This window comes from Lucilia cuprina, chromosome 3, assembly GCF_022045245.1.
Source record: "Lucilia cuprina isolate Lc7/37 chromosome 3, ASM2204524v1, whole genome shotgun sequence".
Lineage (NCBI taxonomy): Eukaryota > Metazoa > Arthropoda > Insecta > Diptera > Calliphoridae > Lucilia > Lucilia cuprina.
The window spans coordinates 47,823,144-47,842,038 of record NC_060951.1 but is presented as its reverse complement, the minus strand read 5'-3'; the positions used below and the strand labels follow the sequence as shown (position 1 = coordinate 47,842,038).

At 26.7% G+C, this 18,895-nt stretch overlaps 2 protein-coding genes across 4 annotated transcripts in view; one reads left to right on the top strand and one right to left on the bottom strand.

Annotated features, from left to right (window-relative positions):
• LOC111686939 overlaps window positions 1–18,895 on the bottom strand; it is a 360,960-nt gene that overhangs the window by 53,262 nt on the left and 288,803 nt on the right. For all 3 annotated transcript variants that reach the window (XM_046945546.1, XM_046945547.1, XM_046945548.1), the window contains one exon: window positions 12,054–12,075. The gene's annotated coding sequence lies outside the window, so the exon portion shown is untranslated. The remainder of the gene's footprint in view (window positions 1–12,053; window positions 12,076–18,895) is intronic.
• The window catches only part of LOC111686745 (protein folded gastrulation), an 87,005-nt gene that overhangs the window by 2,171 nt on the left and 65,939 nt on the right, over window positions 1–18,895 (top strand). The window contains exon 2 of the mRNA XM_046945549.1: window positions 11,330–11,367. The gene's annotated coding sequence lies outside the window, so the exon portion shown is untranslated. The remainder of the gene's footprint in view (window positions 1–11,329; window positions 11,368–18,895) is intronic.

The window sequence follows — 18,895 nt, the reverse complement described above, 5'->3', positions numbered from 1 at the left end:
ACACAGCTACATAAATTTACATATATAATTTATACAAAAATATATAATGGTGTCTTCCAAAAAAAAAAGCGGGTGGAAAATAATCATCTCAAAAATAAAAAAAAAAATACTTCTAAAAATAAAACAACTAGAAATAAATAGGAAATATGAAGTACAACAAGTGGAGCGTATTCGTACTACTTACAGCACGAAGTTTTAGTTTTGGTGCAGTGGGAAAAATAAATTAGAATTCCGAAATCTAATAAAACTAGCTCATCTTGATGAAAAGCATTTTTAAGTATTTATAACACAAATGATTAGTCTTATTCTCGGTACAAAAGTATAATCTTCGTAGTCCAAAATATGCACAATTATATTTTTTTCGAAAAGCATTATAACATTAATAGCTATAACAAATTCTGAGTGGATCGGTATATTTTTTATATGTACGCCTTCTGGGAAAAATAATTTCTAGACTATATATACATCAGACTTGAATGGTCAAATATTATTCTGCACAAAAAAATTTCTCCACCTGTAAAAATTGATGATTCATATTATATATGAATGTGAGAAAAAAGCGAAAAAAAATTTGAATATGTAATTTTCGTTATGCCTGGGTGAACTTTCCATTATCAACAGTTTTTTCTTTGTTTTTGTAGTAAAACCGTTTTTATTTTTCTCCTCCCATATAGAACAAAATTCTTTTCGACATGTTTTGCCGGTTGTTCGAAAATAAAACAAACAAAAACAACTCTAATTTATTTACATGAAAATAAGATAATATCGACGAAAATACTGCTGGTGGTAATGTTGAAAATCATTATCATCATTGGCTATCATTTCTATCGAGAAGTTGTGATTATTGTTTGACATCCATACAATGTCAACTTAAATTTAATTTGAATGACAATGAAAAAAAAATTGGAAAATTAGTTTTGTTTTGTCAATCTGGCCTTAATCAATATCAAATTTTTACAAAACAAAAACATCATCATGAATTCATTAACTTTAATAGAAATGGCTTTTAATTTCAAGGTTAACAATAAAAGCAACCTCAGCAACAACAATAATAATAATCATAATAAAAAAATAATATTATGTAAAAGCAACAATGAAAATATGGATGATGAATTTTAATTTAAGTATTAGTTTTCTGTCTGTCTGTCCGTCTGCTTATCTGTTCTTATCCCTTAAAATACTTATGAAAATCCTTATTGTCTGTAAAACCGTTATGAATTTTGATAAGAAAATTTATAAGATACTGAGAAGTGTACACTTCTTAATATTTTCATATATATTTTTTGCTATTTCAGTTGTACGTGTGCTGCTTGCTTTTTTCAATTTGATTTATATACTTAAGTTGTGCTTGAAATATCTTCTTCCAACCGAACACCGGAATTTTTAGGTTCTCTGTTTTTATTTTTTTTTTGTTTGTTAAAGTGTTTCTTGAAGCATAAGAAAAAGCACCTGTGGATGTTTGATAGAAACAAACAATTTCATTCAACCATTCTTTATCCACCCACAGTTTTGTTTATTAGACATAAACACACATATAGATACTGGTGTGTATTCTAATATATGTATGTATATAAGATACATAAGCCCAGATATAGACAAGTGTTTTTTTGAAAAAGAAAATCGTCATCAAAATCATCTTTTCTTGTCTACTACATCGTCATCATTACCAGCACCTTGTGTGTGCTGCTCCTATTTGTAATTGTAGAGTGGAATATTAAGTAGTGGTTAAACAAATAAGAGCAATTTTCTTATTTTATAAAACTTAGTCATGGAAAATTTAGTCAACTGAAGCAAACGGATTTTGTTTATAAAATTTATGGTAGTGAAAAATAAGTAACAGCTAGTCAACTAGTTGATACCCTAGACTGGTTATTTAAACTGAAAACATTCCTAATCTAATTTTTAAAGAATTTCTCAAAGCAGTTAGTAATGTTGTTGTCAAATACATTTTTAACGAAGGAAACATTTTTTATCGGCGTTTTTTAAATTGGCAAGCAGATTTAAAAAAAATCAAATATCTGTTTAGAGTAGAGTTGAAAAATATTAAAGTATTTCATGGTAAGGCAGTTTTATTTTCTTCTTATTAAATAAAATTTAAGATTTGCCTGCACCTTAATACTACACACCTTTTGAATAATCAAGAGGTACTATTTCCGAAACTCTAATAGTTCATCGAAAAAGGGTTATCCACGAAATTTGCTACAAATATACATACAATATAGACAGACAGTTTCTTAACCTTAGTCTCTACGAAAGCAGGAATACTGGACTCATTGCAGAGCGATTTGTCTGTGTAAAGAATTTTTATTCTATAACCATTCCATGTTCTAAAATCCGTTTTTAACACTCAGTTATGAGCATAAAATATGATCACAAAATTTACATTATAGCATTAATGCTGGATTTTATTCTGATTGATAAAAAATTATTTTCTGAAGCTGATTTTTCATGGATCTATGATCAAACATTCGGCCCACATTATAATTTTGATGAATTAAAAGAATCTAAATTTAGTTACGCTGAATAATAGTGTTACGAATTGTCAAATAAGGCCCGGCCATACCGAAGTTCAACAGTATCATCAAGGCTTATATCATGACTCTGATGATCGGACGAACATAGCTAAATAGACTTAAAAAATGAGCCGATACTTTAAGGTTATGGACATAATACATACTTAAATCAACAACACCGGCGAAGAATCACAAAATTTTTGATTACACTTTAATTTATTTAAATCCAGTTAAATATATATAATTTTTTTCTTAGTTCCAACCCTCAGGAGATTTCTCCTTGATTCTGTTGAATCTAAAATATGTATTTATATGTTTCATTAATAAAACAGAGAAACTCAAATTGTAATGGTGCTATACTAAATGAAGCGATTTGAACTCTGAGGATTTGAATAAAAACTTGGTCTGATCATAATCTTTCCGAAATTTCACTGAAACTGTATTTATAAAATTTTTAATTATTTTTTTTACATATATAAACTTAATTTTTGTAACTGGATACCCCTACTAAATAATAATACTTACTAAATATACTTGTATGTTGGCACAAGTGTTTTTTAAACATTTTATGTATTTGACTTTTTACACAGTATTTAATACTTGAATTTTTGTACTTGACAACAAAACTATATGACGAAGAAAAAAACTTTAAAAATAAACACATTCCTCTAAGTATTTTTCAAAAAAAATTTAAATTTTAAGAATAAATTCAAACAAAAAAATTTCTCAACTACCAATACTTTCAGTAGTTAGTCAGTTTATACATATTCCTTAATATGAACTTCAATATTTTTGTATAAAAATATAAATATTCTACAAAACTATAGCATATACCACTCATACATATATAAAAATAAACACACACATGTATTCATTACATACAATCATGTAAAATGAACATTAGACATGGCCTTAAAAATACAGAATAGCTAGAATGATCTTACTTAAGTAATTGGTAACTACAACTTAAGGGAGTACATATATTTGTAAATTTAAAGATCTCAGACATTAATTAAGATTATTATGATGTCTTAAAATATAAATCAATTTTCTAAGTGCACGACTAATTTTCATATGATATGTATGAACTTTAAGTTGGTATTTCAACTATTGTCACCCAGAAAAAACATATAAACCTTATACGAGCAAATATCTTTATATCCTTGTGAGCAAAATGCAATGTTTATCTAGAAAAAATATTTTTTCTTTTATAAAATATAAAACTTTTGTTGTTTTCGAATATTGTGCTATCATCATAGTACTCAAACATATATATTTTTATATGTATATTTCCCGAAAAAGAATGTATGACAAAAATATGATTTTTTGTAAATAAATACAAACTATATACATATAAAAATACTATAAATGTTTATAAGTGTATAAAGTTTTTTGGTTGTTGCATGAGTATGTATGTCTATTTATTATCATCATTCCTATGTGGAAATGAAAGTTTTACAGTCGGATTTTTATTATGCTTTTTCTTATTTACCAAAAACTAAAGTAGTTAAAAACAATAGTTTTTGCTTAAAGTCTAAATTAAATATTTGCAGTCCTTATAAAATTATAAGTTTAAATTAAAATGTATGCAATTAAACTGCCAGGGAAGGAAGTTCTGGTTCAGTTCCAGTTCAGTTCTAGTTCAGTTCTAGTTCAGTTCTAGTTCAGTTCTAGTTCAGTTCTAGTTCAGTTCTAGTTCAGTTCTAGTTCAGTTCTAGTTCAGTTCTAGTTCAGTTCTAGTTCAGTTCTAGTTCAGTTCTAGTTCAGTTCTAGTTCAGTTCTAGTTCAGTTCTAGTTCAGTTCTAGTTCAGTTCTAGTTCAGTTCTACTTCAGTTCTACTTCAGTTCTACTTCAGTTCTACTTCAGATCTACTTCAGTTCTACTTCAGTTCTAGTTCAGTTCTAGTTCAGTTCTAGTTCAGTTCTAGTTCAGTTCTAGTTCAGTTCTACTTCAGTTCTACTTCAGTTCTACTTCAGTTCTACTTCAGTTCTACTTCAGTTCTACTTCAGTTCTAGTTCAGTTCAAGTTTAAATCCAAAAATATTTTATATTTTATTCCATATTGCTACGATCTTTTTTAAATATTTAAATTTAATAAATCCATCGGGATTCTCTTGTATTTGCTTATATACTGTAAAGTATTATTTTCATTTTCATCCTTCGAAAAGCTTTTTCTCATATTTTGGGATAACAATTGTTACACTCACTGCAGTATAATTTTATGCTGACTTAACTAAAGTATTTCACTTTTTCAAGATTTAGTATAAGAATCCTACAAAACATAAAAAATCTACAGCTTTATTAGATTTTTTACACTTGCTCTTGTAGCAACAAAGTTTTTTTTACCAATAGCTGCATAATAATTTTGCAAAAAAAAACTTAAAAATTTTGCAACAAACTGTGCAGGTTTTTTTTTTTCTATTTCGCTTTTGAATTTGTTTGAAATTTATGTCATCAACATATTGATATTAAAAAATTGTCTCCACTGGTACTTTAAAAGCGTTGTATTGGTCAAGGTCATTATGAAAAAAAAAACTTTTTAAATATTTATTTTTTACATTTTGTGGCTTAATAAACAACTTGACTTACAGCTTAGTAAAGTAGTGGGTAAACTGGCTTTTCACTCTTTGAAAGAACTTTATAATTTTTAGTGGTTGTGGCAGAGTGTAAGTGGAGAGGAAAACGGATAGTAACCACACTAGAACATGGAGAGTCAAGTGTCAGAATCAGATGTAAACAACCAACTAGTTTTTTTATTGAATAACTAGTTTTTATATTAAATATTTGTAGTAGTTAAAGGTTATTAATAGTTTTGAAATAAATTATTAACTGTAAATTTTTGTGATAAAAAATATTTTCAAAATCAACCTTGAGTAAAATTTGTATATTATAATATAAATATACTTATCAAAATAGGTGTATTTACAGGCTCAACTTTGAAAACACACCAGTTAATGTTACTTTATGATCAGTTTAAGAAATCACATCACGGCAAATCTAAAATTTCTGTAGAACTTAATAGATATTTTCAAAACTCATTTTCTAATAGTCTTTCGTTAAAGAACATATTAAATAGCAACGCCTGAACCACTATGAGATTGCTGTCTCCAGTTGCAATACCAGTTATAATTTCCTAGTTTTTCTATCATTAGTTTTTTGTTATTTTCTCGATTTAATATCATTATGGCAATAAGTACTTGTTATAAAAATAATTTTTGCTCTTATTAATGTCAGTTTAAGTAAAAATAACTTTATTTAATAATCACACACATACAAACACAAGAGCAAAAAACTGGCAGGAGATGTTTCTGCACACTGGCCGATTCTCATGGTCTCAGGCATACAAATGGAAAAAAAAGAAACTTAAAGGGAATTATGGAATCAAACACAATGTTTTTCTAGTTCTAACAAGTTTTCTATTTTTTTCTTATTTGGAAATTATTGCAAGTAACTATCACATATATATAAGTTGGTTAATATGGTTTGGTCGGTCGGTCCTTCGCTGCTTGGTCTGTTCACTGTTGGTCACAAACAAAATATGTTGCTATGTGTTTTTATATAGTGGGAAGGTTATATAATAATTATACTGGTACTTACTATACATTAAGTTATAGTTACTTGCAACATACATTATGCGTAAGAACGTTGAGAATCACACACACTGAGTTGTAACATAAGAATATACATATATATGAATATGAGTTGCTGTTGTCATAGTTATTATTGCTGTTGTTGTTGTTTTTGTTTTATTGGTGACGATGACGGTGATAGTAATGTTGCTGACGGTCTTCTATACTGATTTTAGTTATTGCTGTAACTTTTGCTGCTATTGTTGTAGCATGTTTACCAGTAATTACAATCAATTCTAATCGTTGTTTAAATGGTACGTGTTTCCAAATGACATGTTAAACATGAGCAACAACAATAGAGCAAAAGTGGCAATAGCCGCAACTAGCAGTAGCAACCATGGTTAACAGAAGCAACAATGTCCCATTTCATCAGATATTGTTTTGGGAAAAAAGTTATATCTCTGAATGTGATGCTAATTATTTTTAGGTAATGCAAATTTTTGCATTAAATATATACAATGCATCAGAAGGAAGTTTAATCACCTATTCGGTATGGATTTTACTGAATATTCAATATCCCCCTTTAAAAGTTGTATTTTTTTGAAGGACAATCTCTGGCTGCATAGAACAGTTTAGTTCAAAATATTTTAGTTCAAAACGATTTATTTAGTTAGTTAGAAATACCATGACGGTGATAGTAATGAAGGTCTCCTCAAAAAATTCGAATTTTTTAAAACATACAAAACTTTGGAAACTAATTTTTCTCTCATCTTATAATTTTAAATTTGTTCAAGTTTCCCAATACTAAAATTTTCTATGAGAGTTTCTATAAGTGTATACACAAGTACAACTCTGTGAATCTGTGTGTATGGTGAAGCAGGTACTTACTATTATAGTAAAAGTTGAGTACTTCCTTGTTCCTTTAACGGTGCTCCAAGATCATAATGTGGCTAAGGTTGTTGTAGTTGTTAATGGTTATATTATAGTGGTGTTGTCAGTTGTTCCTATAACCATATTAATTTTATGGCGTTTATAAAAGACCCTTTTATGGTTTTCTAGAGAAACTTTATATTTTTTGCTTTCCTTATTGATATTATTACTGTTGCTGTTTAAGATACTTTTATGGCAAATACAGAAAAATACACAAGAAGTAGAGGTAAACAGTAATAGCAAAAACAAATAATAAGAAAAATAGCAGGAAAATATACAAAAAAGTTCAAGTACAAGAAAAGACAACAAGAAGCTATTGCAAAAACAAAACGTAATGAAAAACTGTCTTAAGGAAATTACTAAAATTAGACATTAAAAGATGTTTAACAGATACCCAGGAGACTATCAACTGTAGTCATAATAATTATGATGAAATAGAAAAAAAATCATTGGCCAAGTAAATGCATTTAAAAGCAGCCAACTTAACCAACTATTGCAGTTAATTACATTTTACAGTGAATATTAGATTTAATTATTAACATAATAATATTGTTAATAATGGTGTTGCTGATGATAATGAAGTTTTGCAAGTAGTAGTATTAATAGTTGTAGCAAAGAGAAAATTATTTTAAAATAGTACATTTGCTTAAATAATTAAATTATTCTTAATAATATACATAACTTTGTAAATGACTGTCTATATATAAACGTTTGTTTTAATTGTTAAAGATTCTTATGATTTGTCTGTCCTTCTGCATTTGTACATACACATATGGTTAGAAAAATAGGTGTATAAATAAGTAATTTGTAAAACATGTACAAAATAATATTTGTTTGCTCCACATATTTGTGTAGCTATGGCATCAGGTAATACGACTTTAGTCGAAAATCATGTTTATGAAATGAATCATTTTTTCTAATAAGAATAAATTATTTTCTAAAAACTTTATTTGCAAATTAACCATTTCATGGCTTAGGCGATTTTATTTTGTAACCACAACAATACAACTTAACTGTAAATAATAATGAAAATCTTTTTTAATTTTTTTCCCTTTCCTTATCGATTGCAAATGCATTTAAAATATTTTATGTATATATACAGTTAATTTAGCAGTAATTTATATTTTGAATTATTAAGCCTTTGGGTTATGTTTTGATTTAATTAATTGTAGTTTATTTAAATAAAATATTTAACATTTATACTAATTACTAAATAACAGTAAGATTTGTATTTTTGATCTAGCCGACACTGGTGAACATCATTAGTTATCTCATTACTTAAAGATTTTGTTATTATCAAAGGCAGATTAGAAGATAAAATTGATTTTATAGATTTTTATTGTTAATTATGTAAAAGACAAAAAAGAAAACAAAGAACATTAAAGTTCATCATTAGTCTTAATTAAAAATTAATATATGTTTTGTATAGTCAATTAGTATTCAATTATAATTCATAGAAAATAAAATTTACGAAAATGTTGATAGCTACATACACATATTTGAGAGAATTTATTAATTTAAAATTTATTAATATGATTTTAAATATTCATTTCTTTCGCTTATAATTTTAATAATAATAATGTAAAAGCTTGATAATTTTCTTCTTTTCAATAACTTTATATGCGAAGTCGTATTAAAATTTTCAATAAGAGCATAACAATTAAATTGCTACCCGAAAGTCCTTAATCTTAAATTTTCTTTATCACTTGTATAAAAAAAAACTTTTAATTTTTTACAAAAATTATTTCAACAAAATGACAGCCCAAACGAAAATTTCTTTACGTTAAAGATTTTCACTGGAAAAATCTCAAAAAGTGCCTAAAAGTGAGAAGAATTAAATGCCATTTTAAATTTTTGCAATCATAATATGACCAACAGTCCCATTTCAAAAAATATGACATGACATTTCCCCCTTGTAATTATACGAAATTTTTTCTCTATTATTCTTTGGGTTGTTTGTAAGTTTTTGTTTCCCAAAAAAAAAAAATATATGTTTATGATTTTGTTTCCCTTTTTTTTATTTCTTAGCCGTATGTGGCGTGTATATTTTCCAAAAAAAATTTTAATATTCATGTGCACAAATGTCATAACTTGGCAAAAAGATTTACCACATATCGACATATCAACAACAGCAGCAAAAACAACAATTATTAATACAAAAGAAAAAACGACTGAAACATGTTGACCCTTTACTGCCCATTCATTCCATTTAGCATTGGCCGTTTTTTTTTTCTCCAACATTTTTTGTGGTTTGTGCTGGTGTCTGTTTTGAAGCCGAAAGTTTCTTATGAATGAAACATCATGGTTACTTGGAAGTTGATTTTTTTGTTTTTCCAAAGGTAAAATCATAAAATGATGACCAAGACCAAGGCTATTAATTGTTCATGAAATATTCATGTTTAAATGTTTTTTAAGGTTTTGTTCTGTGTTTTTTGCACTCTTTTCGGTAAAAATAAAATGTTTCTGTGAAAAGATTTTCATAATTAATGATTTGAAAGTTTGCTTGAAAATACCTTTTAATTTTAAAATAAAATTTGAAATTTTTAGAATGTTTTCAGACTCTAATGCCACTCATAAATGCAACTTAAGTGGAATTGATCTGAATTACAACTGAACCAAAACTGAACTAGAACTGAACTAGAACTGAACTACAACTGAACTAGAACTGAACTAGAACTGAACTAGAACTGAACTAGAACTGAACTAGAACTGAACTAGAACTGAACTAGAACTGAATTAGAACTAAACTAGAACTGAACTAGAACTGAACTAGAACTGAACTAGAACTGAACTAAACCAATTTTTAAGTGATTTACTTTTCAATAAATCGTATTGTACGCATCAATTTCAGTGATGCATAAATTATAACTGTTTTTTTTTTAATTTATGAATCTGCTTCATTAAGAGTAACAAAATTGACCACATTTAAAATAACGCACCTTAATTTTAAACTACGTGTATATAAATCTTTCCCAAAACATTATTCATTAGAAAATTTCAACATTATTAGCAATTATGAATGTCAGTACTAATGACTCATTTACATATGAAATTAAGAGATAAAAAAATCAAGGAAAAAGAGAAAAAGAATGATGTTTTCCCCAATCTGACAGGTTTTTGATGAAATTTTTGTTTCTTTATAAAATGCAAGCATTATGTTTAACTTTTGAACTCAAAATAACAATTTTTAAATGAATGTCAAATGAGTCATCATCCTCGACACAACACCATTATGATAAGCCTCATCAACATCATTAAATAACTGACACACAAAAACATGACAGAGAGATGGGGAAAATGTTGACCTTCTAAGAAATTCGAATGTGTGTGATTTTCTGTTTTTTAATACTTTTAAAAAGAAACCACAAAAAAATATTTTACATTCACAATATACCCAAAGTTAAAAAAGAAAATATTATTCATAACACTGTTTACATTAATAAAGGATATGTCAAATGAATATTGACACTTGAACATACAACAAAATACCATCTCTAACCATTCATCTTAATAAGTATGTATGTATGAATTAATCTTTGTATACTTAAGAATGTTTGAATGTTTTTTTTTGAAAATGTTTTTACTAAAAAAAACACCAGAACCCTTGTTTTTAAAAATTTTCCAGTACATTTTCTTTTTAGTCATTTTTCTCACTCTAAAGTTTTAATATCTAACGAAAGCAACAACAACTTTGCTTTCAAATTGACATGTGTAACATGTTTACTAACCCATTAAATTTTTCGTATTACATTCAAGAATAACTTTGTTTGCCACGAAAGATGGCAGTTGGAAAAGTACTTTAAAAGACTTTAATCTTATACATACCCTTTGAAAATCGACTTAGAGTCTCTTTTTAGTTGATGTATGTAGTTGTAATCTTCCCTAATCCTAACTACTACTTGAAATAGAAATGAACTTTCTTATTTCTTAGGGTATATGCGACATAATTTAGTAGTCTTTTTAAATAACTTTGCGATTAGACCTCATAAAAATGTGGAAATTAGATTCCCTGTAAATATGTTCGTGAGATTGCATATTTGTGTGTATGTATTTGAAATCCTCTAAAAAACATAAAAAATTTTGATTGTTGATTTTGTGTATTTGAGTAGAAGCGTTGGAGTCAACTTAATTCACATTTGATTCATTTTCACTTGGCTTTAAGTCAAGCATCGTCTCTTCACCAAACAACCACTTGATATTACATTGACACTTTATTTAAAGAAATTTTATTGATTTTAAATTGGTTTACAGTTTTTTTATGTTTCAAAAAACAACAATAATTTTTCTAATAATTTGTTTTATTTTTGTTTCTTTTCAGACATTAACACGAGGACAGTGTGTTTTCTTGCGTTAATGGTAAGTGATTGAATGAAATGTTTCTTCTCTTGTTTATTTATTTTTTTTCATCTAGTTAGTAAAATGTGTTTTTTTATGAGGATACTTAAGGATTTTATGGGTTTCTTTTATCTTAATGTGTTGATAGCTGCTAGGTTGTTTTTTTTTTGTTCTTCTTATAGATAACTTTCTTTCCTCTTCTGCATTTCCGTTATAAGTGCATTATTTTAAAAAAATTTTCTTATTGTATGTTCTAAGTGTAAAAATGCATTTAATCAATCAGTGTCAGTCGTCGCATGTCATTGTTGTTGATTTTATTTTTTATTTATTTATGTAAGCATTTTCGGTTTATTTTTCCATTTAAAAAAACTACATTAGATTAATGCATAAAAATTCAATTACTTTTATTATTTGTTTGTTTTTTAAGGTTTACGGTAGTTTTAATATTTTTGTTCCATTATTGGAGTGCTATAATTTTAATTTTGAATTCCACTATTTAAGGGGGGTTTAACTGTAACTCTTGATATTAGGCTTAAGTGAAAAAATAACTACTCACTGATTTGTAACAGATTAGAACGTGGTATTTAAAAATTTGTTATTTTCATAGAAAATTTCTGCTACAAATATAGAAAAAAATTAATTCTATTCAAAAAAATAAAAAAATAAAAATAATGATTGAATTATTGAAGCTTTTTTTATATACACACCAGTTAGATAAATTTGCATTTTCTGAAAAGACAAAAAAGATAAAACACACTTTAGCATCAAATGAAAATTGTATTTAATTATTAAAAAATATTCTAATAAATAATTTACAAAATACTTGCAGTTTGCCATTATCAGACAAAACTATTTACACCCCTTTTTTTCTAAAGAAAACTGTTATACACACCATTTCCTATAAAAATATTATAACTACTTTTTTTCTGGTAAAAAACTATTGCACACACATCCCTGTTAACAAAAATAGTTTTAAAACGTATTTCTAAATAAACATTTTTAAAAATAAAAAAATGAACTCCCAGCAAAACATATGATATTTTTGGTAATGGACAGTAGTTTTTTCATACATTACTTGTTAACGGGTGTTCATTATCAACCACATTATTTCATTTAACTTAATAGGTAATTACTGTTAACAAACACAATTAGTTATTAACCCCAATATTTATTAGTTTCTAAGAAATAGCAGTTTTCGCTGGGCTGTTACACATTTAATGAAAAAATATAACCACTTTTTTTTATAAAGAAAGAGTTGATATAAATAATAATTTGGCGAATGACAAAATCGTGATTCACACTTTTCTCTCCAGAGATACTCATTTTACACATTATTTATATGAACTCACTCTAAACAGAAAACTGTTATATAAACTTTTATTATAGAAAAACTGTTATACAAACTTTTTTCCACTCACAGACATGTGAGTGAGTGAAAAAATATTTATTTTTATAAATATTCCACTTGCATTCCATTAAGCTACTATAAGGCCCTAAAGGAAATTATAGAAGTTTCGGTTCAAGGTGGGAAATTGCAGATTTTCTTCCTTTAATTTAGACAGAAAATGAACTCTTATGCTATATTTTTGTTTTATATATTTTGTTTTTTTCCAAAATTAAAGAGATCACAGATATTGAGAAAAAATTAAAAAAAAAAAATTAAATTTTTTTTGGAAACAGTGAATAAATAGCTAGGTGAACTCTTTTGAGCAATTGGTGAAAGGTTACACCCGTTCCAAAAAATGACTTTGACCCTTTCTATGTCCCGCATTTCTTGACCTTTGCTTATTTTTATTGTAAATGTGTAAAATTTACTTGTACTTCAGGATCAGAAAAAATATAAATAATAAAATTTTTAATTTAGATCTTAAACAATTTGTTCCCAAAAAGATTTGAAAACTATTTTTTGTTAAATAATTCTTATTTTAATCTTAATAAATTAATTAGGTACATTTAAATATTTCAGTCAAAAGAGTTTTCAATTACTTAAAAATTTTCTACTTATTTGAAAAAAAAATTATTCAATTAAAAACCACAGAAAATAATTAAAAATTCTTATGTGACTAAGAGTAAGCAAACAGCTTGTTGTCAGTAAAACAAAGAAATTACTCTTCTATTAACAAAAATTTTCGCAGAATTTTGAAGAGGGTAACACCGTAAAATATTGTTTGTGGAGTAGACAAAATATTGCGAGTCTTGTCATTTAGTTCATTTGCTTCAATAATGCAAGCTGTGTTGCTCAGTATCTTTTGTTCCCTATTTGTAGTAGTTGTTGCTCTAAAATGATTTAGGGGTGTTGTGTTGTTTTAATTTATTTTCTTGACCCACTACTGTGTGGCAAAAATCACAATCAAAACCACCAAGCACCACTAACAGCAGCCAACGAACCAAATTAAGTGTCTTCTTCATTTGAATGATATTGTTGTTTGTCTTTAAAGAAGAAACTTGCAAACACAGATACCGAAATTAAAAAAGGGAATATTAACGCAGAAAAAAAGCACTTGTAGGAGTTTATTTAACTTTTTTTGGTATATTTTATTTTAATTTTTGTTTTTTTTTTGTGATTTTCATTGGGGACGCATTTTATGTTTATTGTTATTGTCTGTGTGGTTGGGAATTATTTCAACCACTTTAAGCTTCCACATAATGCGTCTTAATACGCATTTTATATTTATTCCCATTTTTTTCCTTTTTTTGTTGTTGCTGTTTGTTGGTTGGCTCTTGGTAGGCACATTGATGGTCAGTGCCACATGCCATATTAAGAGCGAGTGCTCGCACCGCAATATACAAAAATTACACACCAACGGGGTGGCTGTAGGTTGTTGCATGCCGCCGATATATATAGCACAGTTAAGGCAGATTTTGTTGGCCTTGTTTTACAATACTTCTGTGCTTTGTTAACGTGGCAAGAAAAACAAAAAATGAACACTGAAATAATTATTGCATGCAGCAATTTCTTATTATTGCTGCTGCTGTCGCTGTAGAGTGTGGTCAAGTGTTTTTCATTTTCAATTTGTTGTAATATTTTTATATGTATTGCCTTGCCTTATTCAAGAATCAATTATAAAATATAAATTGTTTTCAAATAAACAAAGATATTTTCCGTTGAAGTAAGGAAGTATGCATGTGTGTATATATTTCATTTAATATTTTTTTTATAAATTACATTATTAGTTTTGAAGAGGACAAATGCAAAAAATTCTTTAAAATACAATACGAATTTATTATGTAAATTAGTTGCCCAATTAATGTCGGTAATCTGCCTGTATTGCTTCCTCATCTACTTGAGAGATTGTTGTTGAGTCTTAAGTGAAATTAAAATTGTTAAAATATCTTCTTTCCATCACTTGTTTATTCTTACGAAATCTGTGATAATTATTCAGGTTTTGTATGGTTTTTCTTTCGTAATTTTTCATTTATTTTTCTTTTTTTACATAGAATTTGTCTGGAAATGACATGTTTTTAATAAAAAAAAATCTCAAAGGAAGCAATAAAATTTTACTGAATTAATTTTTTTCATCAATATATTTTCTTGCAACACTTAAGTTTTTGTAAAAAAAATTAATTATGAAAGATGTTGATTGAAAATGTTTTTTTTTTTTTGTTTAAAGGATTTTTCTTAAATGTGGTTTTAAACGTACCACATAATTTATTGTTAAAATGATTGAAAAGAAATTAAGGATTTTTCTTAAAATATCCTTTTCAATAATAATATATTCATGTTTTTGTGTAAAACATTAATAAACAACTATTAGTAACCAAAAACCTTATTCATAAATTTGTATTAAACGTTTGTGAAGCAAATTTTGGGTGGATAATTTATTTATAAACCTTTTATAAATTGTCACCAATAAAAATATAAAAAATACTAGCAAAACCCATACATTTCAATGACTACAACACGGAAAGAAATAATACGTTATAATTTTATAAATACACGCCTGCTACCAAATTCATAAAAGTATTCATAAATTTTCTAAAATTTATTTGTTTTCAAATCAAAAACAAATAAATAGAAATACACGACGTTATAAAACCAACATAAAAAGCGAATGTGTTATCAAAGTGAAAACACTATATTGTAAAACAAAACATTGCGTTATCTAAAGTCACAATGATGCATTGTCAAAATGACACTAATCATAATCAAAATGTCAACAATTCTATGTTGCAATGACAACGATGTGTTGTCAAAATTACAACTTTGAATGTCAAAACGATAACTGGATGTTATTCAAATATATATTTATATAATATATATAAGGACCTAATTTTTAATTCTGACAATTTGTTTGAGATTTTTGATTATTCTTTTCGTTTGTGAAAAAACAATAGCTTGTTCTGAAAATGTCTTAATCCACTTATGACTATATATCTAAAGAAAAATAGCACAAAAGCCTTTTTTGTGACAAAACTAATCGGTGTAGGCACCCGTTCCTATTGCTCATTTTTTTTGGTAATACTTCTTTACAACGAATAATTTCGAAATTTTTATTTTAAAATAAAAGTGGTTTCATTAAGTTGAGCATGCATGAATCATCTGTATTCAAAGACTACGTCAGGCGCAACGAATTTTTTTAATATAACTTAATGTAATTTTTTTGTGAAACAACCATTTCCAATATTACAAATTAAAGTAATAAATAATTTTTCATTTTAAAGAGCCATAACAACCCCAAGCTGAAATAACATTTAATATTTAAAAAGTGTGACAAAATAAGTGTTGAAATCAACAAAGTCATATATTTTTATGAAATTTTTTAAAATATGATTGTAATGAAAAAAATAGTATAAATTAAAAAACACATAGAAATAAATAACGATATTTAATAATTTTGTAACATTAAGTAATTTATTGATATTAGTACATATTACGTTTGTACTTCATTTCAATTAAATATTTTATCAATGTGAATATATTTTCAATTAACATACATATGTATTTCAGTGCTAACGTAATTACCCTATTTATAAGAGAATGTGGAACTACTTCCCTCCAATGCCATCAACATGTTAAAATAATGTGTTAAAAATGCTAATGAAGAAGTAAAAAGATTAAAGAATATTATTAGCTTTTAACTCATTACTTTTCAATGTATGTTTTCCCTGGGTAGAACTTTAAAGTTAACGGAATCAGGATGCAAACTGAGTTTAAATGTTAACCTTGGTCTGCAAAACAAAACTTACAATGCCTAACTAAAGAATACTGTCATTCTTTGTTAAATTTTATGACATAGTTTTAATATTTCTTCTTTTGAAATTTAATAACAAAAAACAATCCATCAATCACAGACTCAAGGAAGTCGCCAACACTGACATACAAAATTTACAAGTGTCAGTTCATATGTATGTAATTTTTTTTTTTTTTTTGGTTACAAAAATATTCCCTTTAAACACGCATATTTGACTCATTTATTTCTATAAAATGTGTAGCATGATTTAAGACAACAACAGCAAACCTTGTTTGCTTCTTTTTTAAGTTCTTACAATAAAAAAACAGAAATTACAACTTTTAATATCCAAAAGATCTGTAATAATTAAGTGAAAATAAGATAAGTGTTAAACAAAAGAAAGACACAATAAAAAAGTTTATTAACACAATTGTCTTTGTTCTTAAAGTATTTTTTTAAATAAACGAAGATATCATAATAATAAAAGACATTAACAATCATAAAAAGAAATAACGTAATCATATTATTATCATTATTTTCTATAAACAAATAAAATAAAAAGTTTTTTCTTAAACAACCAAAACGATGGTTTAGATTACTTTATTGAGAAAACAAATAAAAAATTGCATTTTATAACAAAGTTCATGTTTTATTTGTACAATAAAACACGATTTTTAAGAAATATATAAAATAAAAAAGAATTAACAAAAATTTACCAAAAAAAGCAAACCTTGACCTAAATAATATTCATTTTATGATTTTTTTAACAAAAAGAGTACTAAACCGTTAACCAGGTTATAATTCTTATTTAATGTTTAAAATGTCAGTTGGTCGGTTGTTTGCTAGGAAAAATATATAAACAAGGTTTTTACAAAATCATTAATCAAATGAGAAATATAATAATTATGAAATATTTGTATCAAGTTCTGTTTATTCTTAGATTCTTCAACGATTTAAATATTTATACCCAGCATCAAGATGTATGGTATATCGATTTTGTCATTCTCTTTGTAACACACTGAAATATTGGTCATAGACCCACAAAATGGGTCCTTGTTAAATTCTACCACAATTTAGTCAAGTCTCTCTACATGTTCGTCCGTCTGTCTGTTGAAAGCACGATAGAGTCTTAATGGAAAGAGCTAGAGAGTTAAAATTTTAATATTAAATACATATTTCCAATAAGTAAGGAATGTTTGGTATTTAAAAAGGGCGATATAGGTTAACGATTTCGAATAGATCTGTACCATTGACACGGCGAAAAAACAGCTTTAACAGTCATAGCTGTTTTGAAAATGCGTACAAAGCGAATAAATAAGTTTCATATTAGCCAAATCCCCTCTACCAACTTTTATGAGTATCGGTTCATAATTGAACCTACCCCTCATATAAAGTCTTCTCCAAAAAAATACTTTAAAAATACTGGCACAACTTTGTACAAGCAAAATTCTTAAGTATCAAAAACTCTCTAACAATTTTATAAAAAAATCAGTCCACATTTTACATAACTCCAAATATAAGGTCCCCATCATAAGTCTAGTAATTACTTACAAATAATATATTAAGTAAGTACTTACTATTTTAGCTTTGACATATTGTTTTCAAACTTTGATGTTAACGCAAATGAAAAAAATAGTAAACATTTTTTCTCAGAATCAAAAATATATAGTTAACTTCCTATTTGCTGCTGAAAGAAGTAAGTACTTACCTAACTCTTTATTTGTAAGCGAATAAGGTAAATACTTGCCACCAATGTATCTCCGTGCTAATGACTTAAAATGAGGTTGTGTATATAATTATAATTTTAGCATATTAATGCCCCTTTAGTTTTCAATGCTGGAATGGAGAAATATACAGAAAAGTGTTTCAGGGTCCTTGAAGATAGTTAATGAGAAATATCGGAGTTAAGAAAATTTTATTTATATTTATTATAAAGAATAGTTTTACTGAATTTCAACGAATTATTTTAAGACGACTATGGACCTTTAAATCAGTTTCTAAAGGGAATTTGTATGGGCGCTATAGTCATTTAAGGACCGATCAATACAGCTGATTTCTAATGAGATGCTGTTGTCTTGTCATGATCATAAACTTAATATCCCAAATCAAAAGGTCCATTTGAAAAAGTCCAAGTGAAAATATGGACCAATACTGCCACTTTCAATAGACTTTTATATTTTGTTGAATAATATGTAATGTCGAAATTTAATCAAAAATTGCTGCATAAAGGGTTCTAAATCAGTGGAGAAAGAAATTTATTAAGTGGTTTGCAAACATCATATATACCTCCCAGCTTTGGTATTATCAGGTTCCAAATTTAAACTTAGCTTAAATATTTTATTTTTGTTGTTATTATTGTCATTCTCAAAAAAGGAGTA